Source organism: Meles meles, chromosome 14 (assembly GCF_922984935.1).
Source record: "Meles meles chromosome 14, mMelMel3.1 paternal haplotype, whole genome shotgun sequence".
In the NCBI taxonomy this organism is placed as follows: Eukaryota; Metazoa; Chordata; class Mammalia; order Carnivora; family Mustelidae; genus Meles; species Meles meles.
The window spans coordinates 55433139-55460692 of record NC_060079.1 but is presented as its reverse complement, the minus strand read 5'-3'; the positions used below and the strand labels follow the sequence as shown (position 1 = coordinate 55460692).

Genomic DNA, 27554 nt, shown 5'->3' with positions numbered 1-27554 from the left:
TTCTGATCTGTTAACAAATGCAAAATTAAACTAATCTGATTATTATCTAATTTATCAAATCTGAAAAAGTAGAACTTATTAGAATGAGCTTTTTAAAATTGCCAGTTATGGTTAGAAAAGGAAAGAACAAACAATTCCCAGAAGACAGAATATAAAACACATGCACACACATAAATATTTTAAATCTGTATGTATATATACAATACAGGCATAAAACGCCACTCTAGTAAACAAAACATGACAAAAACAATCATTGTAGTACTTTCATACACATGTATGTACTATATATATAATATATATAGTACTATATTTAATATAGTACTTTCATATGTTCTTTATCATATAGCCATTAAAATTAATTTCTCAATCTTTAATGTTATAAAAATGATGATAATATAATTTTGAGTAAAAAAGCAAAACAGAATGTTGGATATACAGTATAATCATAAATATCTTTTATTTTATTTTTTTAAGATTTTATTTATCCATTTGAGAGAGAGAGACAGAGAGAGTACAAGCAGGGGAAGAGGCAGAAGGAGAGGGAGAAGCAGACTCCTGGAGAAACTGGGAACTGGACATGGGGCTCAATTTCAGTACGTGGAGATCATGACCTGAGCTAAAGGCAGACACACAACCATCTGAGCCACCTGTACGCCCCCATAAATATCTTTTAAAATATATACACACACAGATAAGAAATATTAAATAAAAAATGCACCAAAATATTTACATGTTATTTCTGAGCTGTGTGATTATGGCTGAATATTTATACTGCATTTCCAAAGTTTTCTATAAATGAGCACATATCCATAATAGTAAAAATATAAACCTGATTTTTTAATTAATTATTTTTATTAACATATAATGTATTATTTGCCTCAGGGTACAGGTCTGTGAATCATCAGGCTTACACATTTCATAGCACTCACCAATCACATACCTCCCCAATGTCCATAACCCAACCACCCTATCCCTACCCCCTCACCCTCCAGCAACCCTCAGTTTGTCTTGTGAGATTAAGAGTCTCTTATGTAAACCTGATGTTTTAAATGCAAGTATTACTCATCTTTTAGTGATGTAATGGCAATGATGTTTCGTGTGAAAGAATACAATATCAATTCTTGGATTCATTTACTTTTAAAATTTATTTGCCCCTGAGAGACTGTGGACTCTGAGGAACTAACTGAAGGAGTTGGAGGGGAGGGAGGTGGGACGTTGGGTGAGCCTGGTGGTGGGTATAGTGGAGGGCACGTATTGCATGGAGCACTGGGTATGGTGCATAAACAATGAATTCTGTAACACTGAAGAGAAATTTAAAAAATAAATAAAAATTTAAAAAAATTATTTGCCCTAATGGCATCTTGTATTTCTTTTGGGTCTAAATTTTGGAGACAGGCATATTTTTAAAATGCTAGTTGTTCAACTAAAATGAACAGGGTATTTTTTCATTATCTGGTTTATTGAGGAGTAATATTTCAGGAGAGGTATAAATATAAGATGGATTTATCTTCTTTAATCAATAGTGTTCTGTTAATGTCATTTTAAGCAAATTCCACAAGATTCAGTCACTTCTTTCTCCATCTGTCTGTCACCCTTCCCCTTTCCCTCCTCCCCAACCCCCAGCACAATTGGTTCTCTACAGCTATTAATTTAATCTACAGGTTTGCTAAAGGGCCTAAAATGTGTAAAGAGATATTGTCTGCTCAATTATATCTCTTTTCTATTCTTCTTCAAGGTACAGGTTTGATGGGACTGGGGCAGGAGAGGGGGATGGATCAGGTAAGAAGGCAGTCCTTCCTACACTGGTTGTCATTAATTGACAGATCACAGATAGCCTCAGTCCCAGGCACCCAAAACACTGGTTCTCTCATAGAATGCTTATGTGAATTCTTTGGCAACCTGTGAAGGACTTCACCACTACACAGGTCCCCAAACTGCGGGTGGAAGACCGATTCCAGTACAATCACTTTGACGTACCCTCGACCCACAGCTCCCAGCACCTGTGGGACGTCCATAGTCTCCAGCTATTGGAGGCTCTTTCCCACAGGAAATGATGCTAAATAGCATTCTGAGTAGATGGCTGAAGTCCAGCTCTATTCCATCCTGCTTACTTAGCCCATGGAAACGCATATATACTCTCTCATGTGAAAGACAGATTGCATTAAGAGCCCCAATTATTTTGAGGGTATTTTTTCCAGTTTAATTGAGAAATAATTGACATATAGCACTGTATAAGTTTAAAGCATACAGGATGATGGTTTAATTTACATATATTGTTAAATGATTATTACATTAACTTTCATTAACATTCATCATCTCATATATACAATAAAAGAAAAGAAAGTTTCTGATTGTGATGAGAACTCTTCCAATCTAATCTCTTAACAACTTTCCTATATATCATACATCAGTGGTAACTGCAGTCATAATGTTGTACATGAAATCCTTAGCAGTATAACTGGAAGTTTGTACATTTAACCACCTTCTTCCAGTCCCTCTTACCCCCAACCCCCACCCCTAGTAACCACAAATCTATCTCTTTTCCTATGAATCTGGTGTGAGTTTTTGTTTGGGTTTTTTGTTTTGTTTTGTTTTGTTTTGTTTTTAAAGATTCCATGTACGGGGCACCTGGCTGGCTCAGTGGGTTAAGCCTCTACCTTTGTTTGGCTCAGGTCATGATCTCAGGGTCCTGGGATCGAGTTCCACATCGGGCTTTCTGCTTAGCCTGTTTCCCCCTCTCTCTCTGCCTGACTCTCTGCCTACTTGTGATCTCTCTCTCTGTCAAATAAATAAATAAAAATCTTTAAAGATCCCATGTATAAGTGATATCATACAGTATTTGTCTTTCTCTAACTTATTTCACTTAGCATAACGCCTTCAAGGTCCATTGATGTTGTCACAAATGATAGGATCCCCTTGTTTTTTATGGCTGAATAATCCATAATATTCCATTTTTTAAATATATATATAATATTCCATATTATATTCAATATTAGATATCAAACATCTTTTCATGCCTATTGGCCATTTATACACTTTTTTGGGGAAAATGTTTATTTAGGTCTTTTGTCGATTTTTTAATTGGATTATTTGTTTTCTTTGCCATGAATTCTTTATATATTTTGAATATTAACACTTTATCACATATATAGTTTACAAATTTTATTTCTCATTCTTTGTCTTCTCACTTTGTTGATAGTTTCTTTTGCTCTACAGAGCTATTTTTTTGTTTAATGTAGTCCCACTTTTATTCTTTTGCTTGTGCTTTAGGTGTGATTTCCAAAAAATAATTACTGAGACCCATGTCAAGGGATTTGTTTCCCATGTTTTCTTCTAGGAATTTCATAGTCTCAGAGCTTACATTTAAGTATTTAATCCATTTCAAGTTAATTTTTTTGAGTGGTATAAGATAGAGATCATGTGAATATCTAATTTTCCAAACACCAATTATTGAAGAGACTATCTATTTCCCATTGAGTATTCTTGGCTCCCTTGCCAAATACTAGTTAACCATATATTCTTGGGTTCATTTGGGGGCTCTTAATTTTGTTCCATTGGTCTATTTGATTTTATGCTAGTACCACACTATTTTAATTACTACAGCTTTATAGTATAGCTTAAAATTAGGAAGTGCGATGCCTCCTGTTTTGTTCTTTTTCAGGATTTCTTTAGCTATTTGGGGGTTTTGTAGTTCCATATAAATTGTAGAAGTATTCTTTCTATTTCTGTAAAAAATGTCATTGGAATCTTGATAGGGATTACCATGAATCTACAAATGGCTTTTGGTAGTATTGACATTTTATTATTATTGCTTAATCCTTTATTAATTAACTCATTATTATTAACACTTGAACCCATGAACCCATGAACAAGACACACATACCTTTCCACTTACATGTGGCTTCTTCAGTTTTTTTCAGAGTAGAGATTTTTCACCTTGCCATTTAAATTTAAATTAAACTTAAATTTCTTTTTCAGAACTGTTGTTGGTATATAAAAATGCTACTGATTTTTATGTTACTTTTGTATCCTGTAACTTTACTAAATGCATTGATTAGTTCTAAAAGTTTTTTAGTTTACTCTTTAGGATTTTCTATTTTTGAGATCATGTCATTTACAAATAAGACAATTTTACTTCTCACTCTCCAATTCTGTTGACTTTTATTTCTTTTTCTTGCCAGTTGCTCTAGCTAGGACTTCCAGTACTACATTGAACAGAAAGAGTGAGAGTGGGCAGCCTTGTCTTTTTCCTGATTTCAGAGAAAAAGCTTTCAACTTTTTACTATTGAGTATAATGTTAACTTGTCATATAGGGCCTTTACTGTGTTGAGATAAATTCCTTCTATGCTTAATTTATGAAATATTTTTTATCATTAATGACTTGAATTTTTTTTAAAGATTTTATTTATTTATTTGACAGAGAGAGATCACAAGCAGACAGAGAGGCAGGCAGAGAGAGAGAGAGGGAAGCAGGCTCGCTGCTGAGCAGAGAGCCCCATGCGGGACTCGATCCCAGGACCCTGAGATCATAATCTGAGCCGAAGGCAGCGGCTTAACCCACTGAGCCACCCAGGCGCCCAATGACTTGAATTTTGTCAAATGCCTTTTCTTTGTCGATTGATATGATCATATAATTCTTCACTTTCATTGTATTAATATGATGTATCACATTGATGTGCATAGATTGAACCCTCCTTGCATCCCAGAGATACCAGCTGATCATGGTAAACAATCTTGACGTGCTGTGGAATTTGGTTTGCTAGTATTTTGTTGAGAATTTTTGCATCTATATTCATCAAGGATATCAGCATGCAGTTTTCTTTTCTATCTAGGTAGTGCCCTTGTTTGGTTTTGGTATCAGGATAATGCTGGCCTTGTAAAATGAGTTTGGGAGTATTCCCTTCTCTTTGTTTGTTTGTTTTTAAAGATTTATTTATTTATTTTTAGAGAGATTGGCAGCACAGGGAGGGGCAGAGAGAGAGAGTTGAGAGAGAGAGAGAATCCCAAGCTGACTCCCTTCTGGATCATGGAGCTGGATCTGGGGCTTGATCTCATGAACCTGAGATCATGACCTGAGCCAAACCAAGAGTCAGACAGTCAACTGACTGAGCCACCCAGGTGACCCTCCTCTTTGATTTTTTTGGAAGAGTTTGAGAAAGATTGATATTTATTCTTCTTTAAATGTTTAGTAAAATTCACCAGTGAAGTCATTTGGTCTTGGGCTTTTCTTTTTTTTCTTTTTTTTTTTTTTTTAAAGATTTATTTTTTTGACAGATAGAGATTACAAGTAGGCAGAGAGGCAGGCAGAGAGAGAGAGAGGAGGAAGCAGGCTCCCAGCCAAGCAGAGAGCCCGATGCGGGGCTTGATCCCAGAACCCTGGGATCATGACCTGAGCCGAATGCAGAGGCTTTAACCCGCTGAGCCACCCAGGTGCCCCGGTCTTGGGCTTTTCTTCATTGAGAGATTTTTTTTATTATTATTACTGATTCATTCTCCTTAGTAGTAATTGGCTGTTCAGATATTCTATTTCTTCTTGATTGAGTCTTGGTAGGTTGTATGTGTCTAATAATTTTCCCATCGCTTTCAGGCATTCCAGTTTGTTGGCATATAGTTGTCCATAGTAGCTTCATATGATCTTTTGTATTTCTGTGGTTTCAGTTGTAATATCTATTTTTCACTTACAATTTTATTTTCTTGGCTCCTCTTTTTTTCTTGGTTAGTCTACATAAGGGTTTGTCAATTTTGTTTTATCTTTTCAAAGAACTAAATCTTAATTAATCTTTTTTATTGTTTTTCTGTTTCCTTTTTTATTTATTTCTGTTCTAATCTTTATTATTTCCTTCCTTCTGCAAACTTGGAGCCCAGTTTGTTCTTTTTCTTATTCCGTAAGGTGTAGAGTTAGGTTTTTTTATTGGGGATCTTCCTTACTTTTTAACATAAGCATTTGCTGCTATGAACTTTCTCCTCTTAGAACTGTTTTGCAGCATCTCATAAATTCTGATATGTTATTTTCCATTTCTTTTTTTTTTTAATATTTATTTATTTGACAGAGAGAGGTCACAGTAGGCAGAGACACAGGCAGAGAGAGAGGGAGAGAGAGAGAGAGAAACAGGCTCCCCACTGAGCAGAGAGCCCGGCGCGGGGCTCGATCCCAGGACCCCGAGATCATGACCTGAGCCGAAGGCAGAGGCTTAAACCACTGAGCCACCCAGGCGCCCCTGTTATTTTCCATTTCTTAGTGTCTCAAGAAACTCTTTCATTTCTCTTTTAATTTCATCTTTAATCCATTGGCTGTTTAGAGCCCCAGTTCTTTACCTTCCTTGTATCCATGCCTTTTATTATGACTTTGTAGATTCTTTCACTAAGACATTGAGGCTATTTCCTTTTTACTTGAACCTGGACTTGTGTTGGGATATTTTTGTCCCCAAATAGTTTTATTTTCTTTAGTCAATGTTATCTCTGAATCGTTCTTTGGCAATGGGTTATTAGCAAACATGATATGGGAACTTGGAAAATGTTGGCCTAACTGGGTTTGCCATGTTCTTTCTCACTCCCATCACTAGGAGAAGGCCATGTTTGTGTTGACCAAGTAACTGATTCCAGGATCAAAAATGCCTAAGCCATCCTAGCTGAAGTCATCCTAACTCATTAAGGAGCCCTCCACTCCCACCAAAAAAAAAAAATTTGATCTCAATTCATATCAGCTGAATCTCTCAGACTTTTGAGTGAAATAAATGTTTGCTGTCATAGTCATTAAAATTTCATTGTTGTTTGTTGTGTGGCATTACTGTGGCAATAGATAACTTGTGTACTCCATTCAATGGTGATTATGTAAAAACTGGTCTATTCGATTTCTTTCTGTCTTGCCATCTTTTTCCACTTCCCTTTTCTTATGTTCAGATAAACACAGAGGAAAAGCAACACAAACCCACTGTCTAAGCAGAATATTAAGAATTGTGAAAAGTCTGAGAATATATTATTTGCAAGCTAACAAGTTAATCTGTCATAGTTTCAGGAATGCTGCTGGAAAACACAAGACTCCTGCATCAGACTAGAAGAGTAATTTGTTACAGCAAGAGTATAGCCACAACATTACCAGTTTTGTGTTGTTTTCCCAAGCCCCAATTCCCACAGGGAGTCATAAGGAGGGACAGCTGTCACCTGCACATGAAATGGGTTGCATTTCAGGAGAACTTCAAATATAGGGAATCCAGGTGTTTTAAGACAGACACTTGGTAAGCCTGACCTTTGTTCCAAAAGAAGATGTCTTTATTACACAGACAGCAAGGGTTCTTGCCCTTTGCTGTAGAGGGAGACACTATCCTTAAGTTCAAAGACTGTTTGCTATACAAATGTTCTTGAAAAATAAACCAGAACAAAATGTAGTCCATACTTAATTCATAAGACATATAGATACGTGAAAGACTCCTGAAGAATGGGAAGGATTTTCTCCCAATGAAGACATCTATCAGGAAACAGAATGGCATCTCTTCTTCTAGCTGGTTATTCCCAATTTTTGGAAGAAATTCTCTTAGCACCCTCTCCTCCCTACCACTTCCACTGACAACCCCCAACTGTCTTTCATAGTCCTACTCTCAGATTTCTTATATAGACTGAGAAAGGATGGCAGACACCAGTTATTTCAGAGCCAGATCTGTAGCCCCTAAACAATCCCAAGCCCAATTCTCAGGCAACAGAGAATTTGCTCTATTACAAATGGACTGTATTGTTTAATAGGTGGGTGGATGGTAGACTTGCCAAGGAAATAATGAAAGCTGGTAGCAGACATTTGATTTAAAAAAACAAACAAACTCACAACCTTGTAAATTTCTATGTGTAGCATATATGTATAGCAATGGAATTTGGCAACAGATATCATATGAACAAGGCTTTTAATAATCTTTGATGAAGAAGTTCTTTTAGGAATATTTCAGATGCTACATAATATTATGCAACTTCAGAAGCAAAGAAGATGTAGAACTGGATTCCACAAATGGTAAATATCCATTTTGTGACTGACATCTCGAAGTTAACAGACAAGTCATTGCAACCAATTAGGGTTTTATTGCAACCAACAAAGGATTAATTTTTAAAATGTGCAAGGGATTCCGTAGTATCTGTAAGAAAACACTGAGCAATTGTGGGGACCTTGAAGATGTGTTACTCAGATCTCCCTTCAAGAGAAACTGTGGCAAGAAGGGTAATTGGTGAAATAAGTGATGGGAATTAAGGAATCCTCTTATCATGAAGAATGGGAAAAATGCATAGAACTGCTGAATGACTATATTATATACCTGAAACTAATATAACATGTATATTAACTATGCTAGAATTAAAATTGAAAACTTATAAATGGATGGATGGATGAATGAATAAATAAATAAATAAACAAATAAATAAGAAGGTAGTTGGTAAATGGCTGAAACATTTTTGGATCCACCACAGTATTCACACCAAGACCAGGTTCTCCAGGTCAGCTCTCAGCCAATAACTGAGCAAGGCAGGGTACTAGGGCCTACTCATTCCCATCCACCATAGGACTTCTCTGACAGGCATTTGTTGCTCTGGGACTCCCCACTGGCCTGACTGATGCTTTCTCAGAGCTGCACTGCAATGAGAGACTCTTCACGGTCAACTTTCCTTCCTTCTCTCCTTTCGCACATGTCAAATCAGCACTAAGGTCAGAGACTTTCACTATTTATTCTAAGACACTTTTATCCTTCTTTTTCTCTAAAAAAAAAAATTGTTCATTTTTTAATTTCAAAATTTGAAGGTAATCAATTATTGTTTCCCTCTCATAAAATTAGAAACAGGAAAATCTAAAGGCGGTAGCTTACTTCTCAACATTAACATTTAAATTATTGAAACAGATGCTACTTTTTTTTAATTAACATATAATGTATTATTAGCCCCAGGGGTACAGGTCTGTGAATCGCCAGGTTTACACACTTCATAGCACTCACCATAGCACATACCTTCCCCAATGTCCATAACCCAACCACACTCTCCCTACAACCCTTAGTTTGTTTTGTGAGATTAAGAGTCTCTTATGGTTTGTCTCCTTCCCAATCCCATCTTGTTTCATTTATTCCTTTCCTACCCCCCAAATCCCCCATGTTGCTTCTCAACCTCCTCATATCAGGGAGATCATATTTAATTATCTTTCTCTGATTGACTTATTTCGCTAAGCATAATACCCTCTAGTTCCATCCACGTCACCGCAAATGGCAAGATTTTGCTGCTTCTGATGGCTGCATAGTATTCCATTTTATGTATATATATAGATATAGATATATACACCATATCTTCGTTATCCACTCATCTGTTGATGGACATCTAGATTCTTTCCATAATTTGGCTATTGTGGACATTGTTGCTATAAACACTCGAGTGCATGTGCCCCTTTGGATCACTACATTTGTATCTTTAGGGTAAATATCCAGTAGTGCAATTGCTGGGTCATAGGGTAGCTCTATTTTCAACTTTTTGAGGAACCTCCATGCTGTTTTCCAGAAAATGGATGCTACTCTTAAAAGATAATGTAACAAATGATCTCATAAAGTAATGGCAGATCTATCAGTATATTTCCCATCTCAGACTGACAACTACACTACAGCAGAGCCAGTCAAACCAATAGCAAGTCAATGTTTCACTGCAAAAAGAAGGGAAAAAAACCAAACAGAAAAGAATCCTTCCTTCCCCATTACATTCTACTAGCAGGTCACCCTTGTTTCTAAAAAGTTTGAAATGCAATTACAATTAGTAATAAATGTCTCTGTATATGTTTAGCTTGGCATCTGCTTTCAAGGGGATCCAAACTGACAACCCAATAAAAAACAGCAAAAGATTTGAATAGGCAACTCATTAAAAAAGAAATTCTAAGTAGGTAGGCAAACAGACACATACAGCACACACACATAAATAAAAGTATGGAAGGCAGAATGAAAGAAATCTACCTAAAATATATGAAACTGAAGATCTACTAAAGGAAAGGAAATGGAATTAGAATTCAAAAAATTAAGGGCATCCCCTCCGAAAAGCAGGATTATTTACGGATGAAAGAAAAGACTATAAAGATCAGAGGTCTCAGTAATCACTATGGTTAACATTTTTACTAAGCACTTAATATGTACTGAGCACTGTTGTATGAGTTCCCATGAATTAGCTCACAACAATCCTGTAGACAGGTACTACTATTATCTCCATATTAGAGATGAGGATGTTGAGGGTCAGAGAGATAAGTAATGTGTCCAAGTTGTTTAAAAAAATTCTTTCAAGCTCAGTTTAAAAGGTCATATACATACCTGGTTTAGAGATTATACTAAATGCCATTTTAAAATATAATGGGAAATAATATTAGGATAAAATATAGCACTAAGCCACATCTTATTTTTATGACCTTGGACACATTTTTTAACCATTCTGGACATAGTTGCCTCACCCAGAATAGAGCAGTGTTACTTCATTATTTGCAACTATATTTTGAAAATAATATTTTAAACTATAGCATGTAATACAAATATGAGATATTGACTATAGCTAATCTGCTACAGAAATGGAATTTTTACAAAAAGAATAGCCATAAAGTACAATTTAGAAAATCCTAAATATAAAAACATGTAATAGATAGAGCCAAAAATCAACTGAAAATTTATGTAAGCCAATTATTTTCATTATTCCTTAGCTATATATCCACCCATGCACTTCTGCATGTGTATATACCTGAAGATTTATAAGTAAATATGCATTTTATGAGAGCTGGTAATAAATAACAAACTTTAAATGTCACTATTTTCCATGTTCACCCTCTTGGGAAGAAATAGGAACAATTAATCAGCTTATTGAGGTTCTTTTTAACAAATAATTTATCATAGTCATAAAGCAGAAGATGTCATAGTGATGATTTCCGTGTGTGGAATAAAAGGGAAAGGACAAGAATGGAATGTTCTCGTCAATTCTGCAAAATTCTGCTAAACCTTTAGTTATCTTTATGACTTACCCTCTCACATTTTAGCTCTCCAATTCAATGATTTCACTTTCTGAACTAGGGCTGTCTTCTTGTTGAATGTTAGCCATATTAAAGTAGTACAATGGCCCAGAAGAATTTTGGCTTTTTAAATTTATTAATATGGCTACACCACAAACCCACATGACAACAAATTCACTTCATATAAGACAAACTGTTATTGTAGTACTCTAAAACTGTATTGTTCTATCACCAATTACATAAAGTATGGAATCATAGCCGTGGGATTTATATAGTTTAGAATAGTTTATTTAATAGTTATCAGATCTGTGCAATTACGAAAAGTATAATTCTAATAAGTGAAAATCCATTAAATCACTCTAATATTTTGACTAGTGAAGTTGCAATACTACTACAACTAATGTGTTTACAATTGTTAAGTGAGTTTCATACTACATTTTGAACCAGGGGATGCATTTTTCTTGGATAAGACAATAAGCTGATTTTCTCCTTTGTACTATTTTGTGTTTTTATGTCACCGTAAAGAAAGAAATTTTTATGTGCTCAGTTCTGTGCTTGTAAAATGGATTCATTGGGCAAGGTGTTGTACGCACACATACTTTAAGGCACTATTTTTGTCTGTCAACAGAATTAATTTTCTCTCACATTCAGTAAACACTCTTAGGATAGGCCAATATTCATTTTTAGATTGAACTTATATTACTTTGAAATAAGTATAAATTTTTAAATGTCAGAGATGTGATATTAACTCAAATAGACTAGCACCTATATTATAAGCAATACTAGCGGGTTGATTCTAAAATTGACTATTATTTGTCTTTTTCTTATAGTTTCTTTGGTACAAAGATTAAGTAAACTTTTCTAATACATTGAAAAAATACTTTATGGTTTGTGTGGGGAAAATGGGGGAGCAACAAAAGAGTATGTCAAAAATATTTGTCATAGCTTTCAATGTTATATGTTGGCAGTGTTTTTTAAAAATTAACAATTAAATTAGTCACTATTTGTACTTACAAGGAACCAGTCCAATATTTCTCTTGCCACAGTATAATTGACGCTGACCTAGTTCCGCAAACTAAAACTGATATAGACACAGAGGTTGGCTTAGGGTGGGGATTTTCTCTCTGTGGTCAAATATTCATGGGGTTTCCACACCAGTATTCAGTTTTATAAAGCATGAAGATAAAGCTTGATGTGAAACTGGATTTCTCTTGCCCCTCCTTAAAATAGTTTAAGAAGGAAAATGACAGTGTTTACCGGAGCCTATTGTAGCAACAGTAGTTAAGTAATTATATCTCTTATATCCTGTCCACAGTACAATTTTCAGGGGCCATTTGTGCCTTACACCAGTGGTAACTAACAGAATCATTTGCTCTGTTTCCTGAGCAGAAGCTAAGTGATGATTTATAGGACTATTTTAGTTTGAGAGCTTGGTTCTCTATTGCCTTACCAGACCAGAAGGGCCACATCTGTCTACTAAATCAGGAAATTAGCATCTATCAAACAAAGAAGTAGCATGTGTCTACCAGCCAGGAGAGGAGAATCAGCCAAGCAGACCGAGATCAGGAGGGTATTACCTGTCTACCAGATCAACAAGGATGCATATGTCTACCAGAACCAATTAACATCTATCCAAAAACTGGGAGGGTATCCTCTGCTTACCAGACCAGGAGGGCAGCATTTTTCAGATCCCAGAGCAAAGGACATTAAATGAGTTTATTTGATTTTTTTATATGTCTACTTGTTTAAAAAATCATATTATGGGAAATACTAGTGATTTAATAATCAAAGACCCACTTATGTATTTTGGTATGAAAATAAAAGCATTAGAAAACAAACCCTTGATTATATAGTAATGCATTATATAAGCAGTAGGAGATCACAAGAAGAGATTATTAGAAGTTATAGCTCTACAGAATTTAGTTTCAGATAATAAGTATATTCTAAGTACAACAGTTATTCAACTTAATCATTTAAGGAAAGGTATGGGATAAATACAGTTATACACAGGTTGGCTTCACTAAAAAGTCTAATGATATTTTTTTTCTTAAGAGATCGTAATATGAGGTGAAGCAATTTGCAATGTCAGGAATCTAAAATCATTATGTATAATTTCCATCTTATTCCAAAAATAAGATTATGTAGTAGATAAATCAAGAAGTTGTTCTTATTAAGGTACACCAATAAAATATAACAGTGTTGTTATGACACATTATCTAGACATTCGTATTAATCTGGTTCAAACTAGAAAATAACAAAAAACTATTTCTGTGGGAGAAAAAATCAGCTTTGAAGATAAATGCCATATATTCCATGAGAATTATGCATTTTAACAATTGGAAAAAACACAGAATAAGATATTAATTTTACATTTATTCATATTCCCCATATTTTTAGAGATTTGAGTTGATTTGTGTCCAGAGAAGACAAATACAGAAACTAAAAGGGAATGCCAGATTATCCATTCAGTTCACACAAAACAGTAAAATTTCAAATCTATTACCCTATCTCCTCCTTAGAGCAAATATTGTGTAACAACTTCTTTACTACCCTGATATTAAATTAATAAATAATATAACTTATATCTACACATAATAAAAAATCCACAATGCTCTAATTTAAGGGAAAACTAAAATGAAAGTTTGGTTCTATCTACCCTTCTATCTATCTACAAATATTTTGGTGTTATGTATAATTATACTTACTTCACATATTTAATAATAAAATATATAAATATCTATTATTTTATAAATATTTTATAAATGTAAACCCAGCGAAGCTTAAGCCACAAGGAAAGACTACATGAAGGAGATATGAAGTGCTCCAAATGACACCCCTAGATCAACTCCCAGTGATGAGAGAGAGCCATCTTGGATGTTCAAGCCCCACTAAGCCCATCTGAGTGCAGCAATGCTCAGCATCACATGAAACACAAGAACTTACCAAGTGGACAGTTATCCTACAGAAACATAGGAGATAATAAACTTCTACTGTTTTATGTCTCCATATTCTAGGTTGTTCGATTATATAACAATAGACAACCAAAACAGCATTTCTATGTAAAGCTGAGTTGGGTTCTAGATTCAAGTCAATATAAACAGGTTTCTCATCTATTTGAAGATCCAACTGTGGTACAACTGAAAGTCTCTCAGAACAGAGAAGTGTTCTTCATTGTGAGGGACTGCCGCATATAATGCAGGATGTTTATTACCTCTAGCCCATACCCTAAAAGTCAGTAGGGTTTCCTTGTTATTATGACAATGAAAAATGTCCACAAATTTCCAAAATGTTCTCTTGAGGGAATAGTACTACCTTTGCTAAGAACCACTAACTAAAATTATTATCTGTATAGTGACTACAGTGATAGGTACTGGCAAAGGTAAAAATGAAATATAATCCATGCCTTCAAGAAATTCATAGCTCAATTGCCAAGATGATGAAGAAATAAATGAAATTATAACAGAACCATTAATGTTATAATGGAGATGTTTTCCCGGCACTATGGTTGTCCCATGGAGGACCAATAGTTAAATCAGCCCTGGGAAGAGTCAGAATAAGTTTCCTGGACAAGTTAATTATTGGGCTGATTTCTGAAGTGATCCAAGTGGAGAAGAGAGAGGATGAAAACTCTGGCAGAGGGAATAGCTTGTGCAAAGACACAGCATGGGGCACTAGCAGCCTCAAAGTTAACAAGGTAGGTTGGGGCCAGATGGTGACATATCTTTTATGCTCTACTAGAGAACACATTTAAATATGAAGGTAATTTTGTAGTACTAGTCAGAGATAGTGCCGTATGTTCACCATGCCACAATGGTAGCAGTTAGCTTGGGACCCTATGACTTGTTTTGGGCATTGGATGTGGGTGGGATAGATGTAAGTCTGGCCTTTGAGAGCATCCCCTACAATCTTCTAATTCACCATTTTCCTGCCATGTGTTGGAGGCCATGAGTCCAGATGGCAGAAGAGGGTTATCTGACTTGTATCAAATGTGTGAGAAGTCAACTTTTACTGTGTTAAGCCACTGAGGTGTGGGGGTATCAATCAGAATTCTACCAGAAAACAAATCATCCCAAGTGGTTTAAGTGAAGAAATTAAAAAAAAAATATTTTATTCATTTATTTATTTTAGAGAGACAAAGAGAGCGAAGTGGGGGCAGGAGAGAGGCAGAGGGAAAGGGAGAGAGAGAATATTACAGGCTCAACACCCAGCACAGAGCCAGCTATGGGTCTTGATCCCACGACCCTGAGATCATGACCTGAGCTGAAACCAAAAACTGGACACTCAGCTGACTAGCCACCCAGGAGCCCCCAAATGAATAGACTTTAAGGAAGGAAATCCTTTCAGAGATATGGACATGGTAAGGGAAGAAACATGGGAATCAGGAAGATGTTCCCACTCCTGCAACTGAAAAGGCAGGGAGGAAATAGAATTATCAGAGCCCTGAGAGCTGGTGCCACAGAGGAGGAATGCCCCAGCAGGAACTCCAGTAACGAAGGGATATTGCTGTTGCCAGAAGAAGGGGACAGAGCCAGAAAAAAACCTTGACCTGCCTTTTCTCCTGTCTTTCTGTCTCCTGAGAGGATATCCCTGTTGGGAAAACCCAATCAGAATGCAGCCTTGGGAGAGTCCAGGTTTGCAGTGCACTGGAGATCTAGCCTCCTAGGGCACAAAGCTGCTCAGTGAAGGGAGAAGAATGGCTCTGAAGGGTAAAGAGAATAAGCAGTTCATGGAGATTGTTGTGGAAGCTAGCTTTAATTACTCTAATACAAAATCACTGAAGGATCTGAAGCAAATCTTGAAAATAAGTTCTATTGAAATACAATTCATATGCCATAAAATTCATCCTCTTAAAGTGTACAATTCAGTGGTTTTTAATATATTTGCACAGTTGTGCAATCATCCACACTATCTATTTTTTGAACAATTTCATCTCATTCCCCCTCCCCCTCCAAAATATCATACCTGTTAAGGAGTCCCTCCCCATCGCCCCTCCTCCCCAAGCCGCTGGCAACCAAATCTACTTTGTTTCCATGGTTTTGTCTATATTGCATGTTTCATATAAATGGAATCATAGAATGTGTGGCTTCTGTGTCTGGCTTCTTCATTTAGTATAACATCTACAAGGTTGTGGCATGTGTTTATTTTTACTGCTGGATAATATTTCATTGCATATAGTTTTCAAAATGACCATTGTGTAGAGAATAGGATGGGCCAAATCAAAAATCAATGCCAGAGGAATGTGTGTAAGTTGGGGAGTGATCACATCCTCTAAAAGCATTCTCTTAACAGACCAAGAAATATGTTTAGAGAAGATAAACATTACTCTTAATCTCCTGTCCCAAAACAGCCTCTTTTCCTGGCTTCCCATCTCAGTGAATGACACCATTATCCACCCAGAATCTGGGAGTCAGATTAGGATCCTCCATTTCTCTCATCCTCCACATTAGATCACTTGTTTCTGTGCATCTTACCTCTTGAAGTCTCCTCTGTGCTCACTTCCTTAGCTGAGGCCCTCAACGAGTCATGCTGAACCTACAAGGACCTAACTGATGTCTTTTGTTCATGGTGCCTGATACGTTCTAACCATCAGGAGAATATAATGATAGATGCATAGGGGAGAAGCAGTACCTTATCTCATTGTTGAGTTAGGAAGCAGAAACTGGGCATGTATAGCCCAACCCCTTCCTCCTTTCATCCTTCAGAGAGTACACAATCTCTTCCCTGTCATGTAAGGAGAACTACCCTGACAGTATTAAAGTGAGAGGATGGCTGAAAGTGTTAATATCTGGGGTTCAGAAAAGAGAGGTTTTTTGACTTTACATTAAGCTCTGTCCCCTTACCTAGCCATTTGTTTAATAAAGATAAGTTTTTGCTTTCATTTGCTACAAACTTAATGATTTTTTAAATCGTAACTTGAAAAAGGACTGTAGCACATACCCAATTTACTGTTTCTCAGTAGCCAAGTGCAAAAGGAATCATGATCAATTACGAAATTTTTATTAATAAAAAGAAAAAGAATAGGTTTTAGGGAAAGAAATTTTTTGAATACTTAGTTATAAGATAAAACTTAGAACATGGCATGACATGAATAATGTCATCAATATTTCAAGCAAATGCAATGACAAATTTTGTATATCTTAATCACAGTAACTGTCCTAGTTTAAACTCCCCCAGGAAATCAGATCTGAAACAAGAACTTGCATGCAGGAAGTTTATTGACATTACACTTAGGAATAAAACTTGTAAAGAAGTGATGAAACAAATCTAGGTAGAGAGAGGTTGAACTGAGATCAGCAGAGAAGCATCAGCCAACCCACAGAGAACTAAGGAATTGGGATGACCTGTAGAGTTGTCACCAAATTAAGGATAAGGCTAGGCTCCTGTACCACTGCAGTGTTAAGACAGTGAAACAAAATGCACTCAGGGTGTGTGGTGACACAACCATGGTCTAGGCAACAACCTTTTGCTGAGGACAACGCTCAGAGGAGGAAGGGCTCAGCTATGAACTGTCAGCAGCCAACACTTCTGACCTCAGGGAAGTGACTCAATCGCTAACGGCAGTTAATCAGGGCAACAGCCTATAATGCCCATTTCAGTTCACTCCTAACATTGCTTAATTTTATTCGCTTCTCTAGAGAGTTCAGCCTATATACAGGATTCTGGGTTGTCTTTTTTTTTTTTTTCCCTGCAGAAACCTAAAAGAGGAAAATAAGTGGGATAAACCACAGTCCTTGTTGCTACAAAGTTTCACTGCTACAAGGGAAATTCATAACGACCCTCTTCCCCAGCTGCTCTAGATTTCCTTACCTTCAGCTAGAACCTCTGCTAGTCTAGGTGGCCTATCTTGTAGGGTCACCCACACTCATTCTTGAGAGTCCTTGCGCCCCTAGTCACCATGCCCTTCTCAGGCTATGTGGACTCTACTTATTCATTTAAGATAAAAATTGTGTAAGGGGTATCAAGAGACACATCCGTAGCTCACCTAAGTGTTATATATATTCTCCCTGCTCGCATATGGAACAGCAAGCAGCCCTATCTACTTCTGATGACTTGGGTCAATTACTCCTGCCAGTACAGAGACTCTTTTCTTAGAGCTGGTCTCTTGGACTGAGGAGCCTGAAGTGACTGAGAGCAACCATGATTCTAGGTCCAATGGGGCATTTGACGTTTGGGAACTAGGGGTTCTAGAACTACAGAGTCTAAGCAGGAGAAAAGCACATATTCTCTAAGCGTTCATTGGGAGTAGACCACTACTACTTTCACTCTGGGTTCTTGAATTCATATATTCTACCCAGTAGGGACACAGTGCCATGTAACAGCCGTTAATTTAAGGTGTATTATGTGTAACTTGTGCCCCAATTGCACCTTCAATTCTATCAACAGCAAGTTCCGGGTGGCAATTTATATGATAGGGTAAGTGGATCCAATTGGCACTGTATTTGTTTCGTCTTATTTCTGCGACAAATTTACTAAGTTAAAAAAAACCAAATGTACTATCTTATATTTCTGATGGTCAGAAGTCCTAAAATCAAGATGCTAGCAGGGCTATATTTCTTGTAGAGGCTCTAGGGAAACCTTCATTTCCTTGTCTTTTCCAGCTTCTAGAGGCCACCTGTATTCCTTGGCCCTTCCTCCACAGTCAAAGCCAGCCGCAGAGTATCTTTAAGTCTGTCTCTTTTTCTCTTTCTCCTCTCCTTATCATCACATCTTCTCTGTTTCCATTGTCACACTGCCTTCTCTCACTCTGACCAACCTGCCTCCTTCTTATAAGAATCTTGTTGGGGCACCTGGGTGGCTGACTCTCGATTTTGGCTCAGATCATGAACTCAGGGTTGTGAGATCAAGTCCCACATAGGCCTCTGTGCTCAGCAGGGAGTCTGCTGGAAAATCCCTCTCTCTGCAACCTCCCCTCCTTCTCTAAAATAAACAAATAAATCTTAAAACAACAACAACCTCTTGTGATTCCACTGGATCCACCTGGATAATCCAGGATAATCTGCATCTAAAGATCTTAAACTTGATCACATCTGCCAAGTCCCTTTTTCCATGTAAGGTATTCACAGTTTCTAAGGATTATAATGTGGACAATTTTGGTGGTGGGGGGGGTGTCATAATTTGATCTACCACAAATATACATCAACTGTCACACATCATTTACTATTAAGTGAATCCCCTGGTCTGAGACAATGGTTTTCAGAATCCCTTATTTGTGAAACAGAATTCTGTAAGCCTTCAGATAACTGTTCTGGCCAATGTGGGTAGGGAAAGCAAATTCACAGCAGAGTATGCATCACTCCCACCCAAGCTGAATCACTGGCCTTTCCAGGGTGGAATATAATTAATTTTCTTGCAAGTGACTGGTTGGTCTTCAGAGATCACGCTGTATTAAGGACTTAGTGTTGGTATATTTTGCTGGCAGGTTGCATATTTGGCTGTTGCAGTAGCTAGATCAGCATTGTTAAGGCAGAGAACTACCTGTAAGTTCCATAGCTACCCTGTGCATGTGCACCATAGCTATTCTGCACCATAGCTACCCTGTGCATGTGTTCTCCATGTCCCCTGTGGGTGGACAAAAGCAGAGTTTAGCAAATATCAACTGTCTATGTGGTCATTTATCGTCTCTACCTTGATGGAATATTCTCTGATGCACATCACCATGTGATTTGATTCAAAGACTGCCACACTTCATGCCCACTCTCATACGTCCATTCATATGTCTCTTCCACAGCCCTTCTTCTCCCCAATCTTTCAGTTTTTCTATTTCCAAGCCAATTGCCAAAGCCATCTGCCACTACCTATGTGTCTTACTTCAGGTCACTTGCTATTTATATGCAAAATGCTTGAACAAAGCTTAGCCTTTTTTCTCCTCCACCAGCCAGTTTTAAGGGACTTCATAATCCCATGCAGCAACATTAATTGAGCTTAGAGGCAGATACCAGTGCAATAATGGTTGATGGACACAGGAGTCTGGCCACATATCCATACAGCTTACTTGTGTTCTGGCCCTGCTCATGCGCAATCATGGATATACTACTTACTCTGACCATAGGTTTTGCTGGGCCCACTGGACCTTAGGAATTAGTGGGTCTGACAAAACTCAGCTCCTTACAGGCAGTTCAACAACTTGACATCTCATGGTGAGGTGCTCTGTCTCTATCAGGGCCCAAATAGCCTGCCAGACTTTTTTTGCTGAAAGGTTTTTTGTTGTTGTTGTTGTTTTTGTTTTTGTTGTTGTTGTTGATTTGTTTTGTTTTGCCTTGCTTCAGAACCCTTGCACTTTTCTTTATGATTTATTTCCCATTCATTCTCCAGCATCTTTCCCCACTACTGATACATCTAATATCATAGGTGCTGTCATGTTGTATGGTCCAAGAAGCAAAACTGCTCTCTCTACAGTTAAGAGATGATGCAGAGCCCTTTACTGTTCTGGGCAGTACTTAGAGCTGGCAGCCATCTGTGTCATTCAGGAAATGTGTCAGAGCAATATTCTCAAGTAAATATTATACCTATAGACTCAGAGAAGCCTAGCAAGTGTTGTCCCTCCTTCTTTGTGGTAGGAAGTGTGAAATGTGATAACTTACCCTTTACTTTGTAGGAGATTTTTGACATGTTTCGGACCACTGGAACCCTAACTTTCGCATTTCATTTCTCTTCCCAGTACATCTATGGTGCTCAGCAAGAGTAATCTAGTAATCTAGTTCCAATATCTTTATAATGAACACCTTCCTTAGCCTCTCAAAAGCTTAGGCTATTGCACCTACAAGTGCTTTCCATCTGCAGTTACCCCATCCTAGTTCACCTCCAGTGAAAGTTTCAGCAACTGCACAGTTCTACCCATCTCAGGGCTATCCATCCAGACTACCACCATTGATGGTCTGTTAGGTTTTTGTTGATGCATAATAGTATTGTCACAAACTCAGTGGTTGACTTTATCACACACTTACTATTTGACAGTTGCCATACTTTAGAAGACTAGGCATAGGGAAGCCTGGGTGGTTCAGTGGGTTAAGCCTCTGCCTTCAGCTCAGGTCATGATCTAGGGTCCTGGGATCGAGCCCCACATTGGGCTCTCTGCTCAGCCGGGAGCCTGCTTCCCTCTCTCTCTCTCTTGGCCTGCCTCTCTGCCTACTTGTGATTTCTGTCTGTCAAATAAATAAAGTCTTTAAAAAAAAGAAGAAGAAGAAGACTAGGCATAGCTTAGCTCTGTCCACTGCAAGGCTGCAACAAAGGTATTACTTGTGGCTACAGTCTCATCCAAGACTCAACTGAGAAAGGAACCACTTCCAAAGCCAGATGTTTCATTGGCAGAATTTAGTTCCTCACAGGCTGCCAGACAGCTGGACTCAGTCGTTATTGGTTATTGGCCAGAGGCTACCATTGGCTCCTTGCTATATGTACCTCCCCATGTGGTGGCTCACACATGGCAGCTTGTTCCTTCCACATCAACAAGGAAGTGGAGGCCCCAGCAAGATGAGAGTGATAATATAATACTAATCAGTGAAATATGTGTAAAGGTGTACATCCTGTTATTTTTGCATTATTCTATTGGTTAGAAGAAAATTTGAGGTCCTACCCCACAAAGGAGAAAGGCTTATACAAGATCAGGTTTATTAGGAGATGGAGATCATGGGGTCACCCTAGAAACTGTCCACCACAGATGAGATTCCCATTGTCAACCAACCAGTGGATGATCAAGATCTAACATCCATCCCGTTTTAGAATTCACTTTTTCAGACCACTCCCCATACCAACTGACTTAAGTCAGGTTCCTTGTGAAACAGACTTAGAAACGGAGACTTGCATGCAGGAGGTTTATTGTTGAGTCCTTTCAACAACAGCCTGTGAATAAGTGAGGAAAGGAGGATGGCTCAAGAGAGAGAAAGAAATGGAACTGCAATGCAATTGCAACAAAGGCCTTAGCTAATTTCGTGCAGAATTCTGGAGCAGGGATGGCTCTTCAGAATCATCCTGAATTAAAGTCAGAGGTCCAGATCTTTGTACGCCACATCTACCTGTTATTTGATGCGGACTCCCTCTGAGGATGGAGTGGAACCTTGAGTGAGACAGCTCCCTAAAGCAAAGAGTAACTTTTGAAAGGGACTTAGCTGTGAGCAGTCAACACTCCCAGAAGCTAGGAGAATAAGTGCCTCAGATCTGGAAGATTATGTGGGAGGCATATCACTGCAGAAATCTTTAATAAATCCAATAACATGATATAAAATATAGTTTAGTGAACTATCTGATGTTGTGACTTGAATAAAGCAAAGAAATTTAGGACCCATGGGAATGAGTGGATTTTTATGCTTTTGACTATTTTTTCATAAATATTTCTTCTTTCAGGCAGACTACTCAAAGAAACTAGATAGAAAGCACATTTTTTTGGACAAGATGTTCGAGCTGGTATATCAAATAGGAACATTTTTATTTACAAGTAACAGAATACCTCATTAACAGTAACTGAGATAATTTAGTTATTTTTCTTGCATAAAAACAAGTTTGAAATTTTGTTCAATGACTCTATAATGTCAAGGTCAATGTCAGTGATGCTCTCAGCCTTTATCTCGTACCGCTTGTTTCATGGCTACCAAATGTCAGCCATCCTGTTCATTTTTAAAGTGGAAAGAGAGACAGAAGCAATAAGAAGAGATTTTCCTTCATCTTGCTGGCCTAAATTGTGTCCTAAAGCCAACCCTAAATGCAGGAGAGGCTCACAGGGAGAATATTTCACTTTTTCCAGTCTTTCAAGTAGAGGCAAGCAAGGAAGGTGGGGGGACAGTGAATTTGGACTGGGTGTGGTGAATCAATCAATTTTGTTTTCAAACCAGGTTTCTGTTTTGCTGACTGAGCTCAGATGCACAAGCTTTAAAGACCAGATATGAGATGATAAAATGCCATCATTTTGCTGAGAAGCCAAATCAAGTCTATTATTTGGATGGAAGACTATTCGTATCACTCAGGTCCAAACAGGAAAACAGAAAGACATGTGAGAGGTCATTAAGAGAGAGAATTGAATATGAGGAACTAATTGCAACCGTAGTGAAGGAACTGAAAAGCCCAATGAAGGACAGAGGCATCTAAGGATTGATATCTGCAGGAAGGCACTCTAATGCCTAAGGCTGAGGAGACCAAAGGAGGAGATGCTATTACCAGATCCTGGGAGCCAGGGCTGCCCAATGAGAACTGGTTCCACAACAGAGGTAACCTGGCTAGAATTGGATCATGGAAGGAGAAGGTGCCCAGCCGGAGTGGAACCACAGAGGAGATGAGGGGAGATGTTGCCCAAAGCAAAAGGGGGCGAGGTGGGGTAAGAGGTTTGGAGGCATGGTGTCTCCCCTCTTCCCACTTTCCAACCATCTATCTCACTCCATTGGCTGAATCTTACTTGAAGCTAGCTGTCAAGGGAGCCTGGAAAATGTAGTTTGCAGGGTTCACTCCCTTGCTGTACAGAGCAGAGCAGGGAAGTGGAGAGAAATGGATTCAGGAACAAATGAGCAAATGACCACCCCTCCATCTCACCTTCATGTAGAGGCAGACTTTAGGAATTTGTGTGGAAGCCATAGTTTTTCTCTAGAAGCAATGTTGTCTTTGCTCTACCACATAAATAATTTAGTTCCCAACATGTGACATCATACAGATAAGATTATCCTGTCTATACTAAGAGAAAATACTGTCACCAAAAATTAATTTAGGGAAGTATGAACTATTTTTCATGTATTGTATGTCTTAAAAACTTTTAAACAGCTCTGGCCCAGTATGAAAGCAAACCTGATATTAAAGAAAGGGGGCAAAATCTTCTTAAGATAATTAATTATGAAGAACTAATATATCAACTTATTTTTACTTTACCTTCAAAATAAAAAGTAAAAATACTGATCAAAACAGGAACTTGAACTAGGTGGGGCTAAGACTTTCATGTTAATTACAGGTAAATTAACAGAGAATGTGAGCCATGGATGGTATATAATTTCTGACCCCAGGAGTATACCATAGCCACCAGCCATTTGAGAAGAAACTATGATCTGTTTTAACTATTGTGTCAAAATGCAACTATCAGTTAGAATTCCCAAAACCCACTGAACTTAATGAAAGTAAGCAATATGTATTGTGACTTAACAAATCATATAAGAGCAGAGTATTTTAGGGAAACAAATAATTTTTGGATTCTATTCTTCTTGTCAGGTCAAGATATAGTTAATCTGTGTTTGTGAAAAGGACTCTATTAAAAAACATACTTCCAAATCCAAGTGTATAACTCAAAGTTTATAACTGTTTGTTTCCTCCTCTGGCACAAGATTAGGATACACCTCAAATAAGGGAGACCACACATACTATTAATAATAATAGTTATGCCTGACAGGTAGTATGCTAAGCAAATCCCTCATATATATTATTTAATTTAATCCTCAAGGAATCTAATGAAATAAGTGCTCTTATTACCCTCATTTTATTGATGAGAAAACATAGCCTGGCAGAGGGTATATGTCTTTAAAATAAGATCATGCTTAGTATAATCATTTTAGAACCATGTAGATAGATCCTGATATCTGGATTAGGAAGAAATATCTTAACAGCAACGTATTTCAAGGAAATTTTGATATGATAAAATTACTATTATGTAAGAATTTCAATAGTGCTTCAGGTTTAGGAAGATATGATTTTATTATTAAACTATTTAACCTTAGTTAATGACCAACCTAATAATTTATAAACTACAGTGAAGTTTTCAAGGTTAAAATGCAAGGTTCTTACATTTCTCTTTCACAGAATTATACTTTGTACGCCTTTCTCATTTGTGAAAGCTTCTTTTGGTTTAAAATGCATCACAACAATAATATTTTCAAAATATGATTTATATTCAAATATATACTAATGAATTTCACACACTTCAAAGAATATCTTCACATTTAGAATAATTTTTCAGGGCTGAAAACATCCATATTTACCTCAAGCCCCCTAGAATCTAAATTTTTTACTTATAGGAAGACATAAAATCTGTATCTTTAAAAACTAATATGAATAAAAAGAAAAAAGCATTAATTCTTCATGCCTACAAATTACAGAATCTTCCAAAGCTCTAAAAATAACATTTGTTTACAGCAAGAGGTCATGATATCTAGGGGAGCCAATATGTAATTTTTGTGTGAAAGAATTTAAGTCACCATGTTGAATTTCTTTTTCTGTTCATTTTGGAGTATTAAATATAGTACAAAAAGTAATTTTCATTTTAAGTGTATATGGTCATTTTGTCAAGAATGTAGAATCATGGTCCTTAAGGGAAGGTTACTAAAGAGTGAAATACTTCCTCACTCTTCAAGCTTGAGCATTTTTTTCCTTCTAAATTGTTCTCAGCTACTGAGTTTGTTTTAAAATGGTCTCAGCTACCAATTTTGTTTTTAAATGTCCCAACACTGTTGTACAAATTTGGGAAACAACCCTGACTCTTGACTTGACCACAGCATTTTCAGCAGTCTTGATGTTCCTCATAACATTCGTGCTTCCTGTGTTTGTAATCTTATAGCTTTAGTACAATGTTAGCCTTTTAAATGAAACTAACAACATCAATCATTGTCCTCTTACATACACTTTACGGTTTCTGCCTGTTATTTACTACATCAGTGTTGAAGGCTTCCTTAAAAAAAAACCAACAATAACAACACACACACCCAAAAACATATCCTTAAAGATATAGAATACATAAAATACAAATCTGAAGAGTTTAGAAAATTGTACTTCCAGGTTTGCAATTTCAAGTGGAAAAGAGAGACCAAATCTGTGATTATACGTATGAAAGATGAAGCCATAGTCTTACACAACCATTGAGGAGAGATGCTTTTGAGAAATGAACATGATTATCAACCACAGACTAAAAAATACTACGCATGTGTTTTATTTTAAAATTTCATTATAAAATGGGCAAAGTCAAGATTTGCCTTAGTTCAATGTTATTCTTTACGGGCGATTGTGTCCTTAAGTCTCATCTAGCCAATTCTGGCACCCAACCCGCCCAGTGCTCCCTCCACCCTCCCTCGGAACCAAAGGCACACACACGCCCAGCCTGGCCAGAAGATAAAGCTAAGATGGCAGCGCCGAAAGTGCTGGGCCCGCGCTCAGTGGGGCTGGAAAAACAGAAGCAAATCTCTTTATATTCTTGCATTCTGCATTTTCTTGACTAACAAGAGCCCCCCATTCCCACGCCCACCACATAGGCAGTGTGAGGTATTCAGTAGTAGCACGCACAGGACTGACAGGAGGGGACTCTTGCTTTGCACGCGGACAGAAACCCACATCCCCCGTCTGCAGCGACGGCTCAGGTGGCTCTCGCGCATTGCCTTGGGGACCACCCTCCCCTCAAATCCCTTTGGCAATGGAATTAAGGGTGACTTTCATTCCCGGCATGCGCCAGATTCCCAGCCAACCCAAGGGAACCTTCCCAATGCCCAGCTGCCATGGCAGTAGCTGTAGCAGTGCCCAGGGAGCGCGCAGCGCCCGGGCAGGAAAGAGAGACGGCGGAGGAGAAAAAACTGCATTGGCTATCAATTTAGGGTAGGGCAGCCCTTGCTGCTGCCGTGGAAGGAAATGCGGCCAACCGCTACAGAAACACCACTCTCCGCCACCTAAGTGAGCATGTGTGCGACTCCGCGCACGCCTAGTTGCACCGCTCAATGACAACGGTTTCGCAGGAAATTATCCAGTTACCGGGTTTTGCCTGTACCCAGAAGGCCCAGGAAGGGGCTAATTCACTCAATACTTGGTTCCCTCCTGCTTAAGGCTAGAGCCTGTGCTAGGAGCTGAGTATGTAGTGGGGGAACAGACAGAGCCACCGTTCCGTCCTCACGGAAAAGTCTAGCATTCTGTTCTGTGTATTACAATTCGAGAAAAGCCATGCGCCAAGGTGGACATCCTAGATGTTTGAAGTTCTTCTGCAATCCCATGCAATATCCTTTGACCATTATTCAGAGGATGAAGTTTACCCAAAGACATACAAATAGCAGAGTCAGGATCTAAATTCTGGATTGTCAGAGCCTGTTGGCTGCCTGGCTAGTTGATCAACAGTAACGAGCCCTTGCAGCTCCTACTTATTCAGGCCATTAACTGTCCTAGCATTTCACTGCCTCAATATCTTGTCTTTGGTTGCGGGGGGGGGGGGGGGGGGGGGGGGGGGGGGTAGAGGGAGGTAGGGGGGTGAGGGTGCTTCCTGTCCAACGCTGAGGTTTTTAACTGTAATGAAGCATCAGGACAGGAATTTAGTTTAACAAATACTTACTGGTGACCTACTTGTGCCAGTTTCTAGACTGGGGGTTGAGGACGACACAAAGATAAATAAGACGCTCTTGCTTATGAGCTCATAGTTGAGGAAACAAATACAAAACCTGTTTAACAGGGCTACTCACAGTGCTAAAATATCATGACTTCCCATGCCAGTCCTTTGTCCCTATGGTCTTTTTTTTTTTTTTTTTTTAAGATTTTATTCACGTGACACAGAGAGAGAGAGAGAGAGAGATCACAAGTAGGCAGGGGGGTGGGGGGAAGCAGGCTCAGAGAGCCTGATGTGGGGGCTCCATCCCAG

General features: G+C 38.0%; 1 protein-coding gene and 1 pseudogene across 1 annotated transcript in view; both read right to left on the bottom strand.

Annotated features, from left to right (window-relative positions):
• Window positions 1-2015, bottom strand: part of LOC123956077 — a 33566-nt pseudogene extending 31551 nt beyond the window's left edge.
• The window catches only part of SCEL (sciellin), a 323090-nt gene that overhangs the window by 294105 nt on the left and 1431 nt on the right, over window positions 1-27554 (bottom strand). The window lies entirely within an intron of this gene.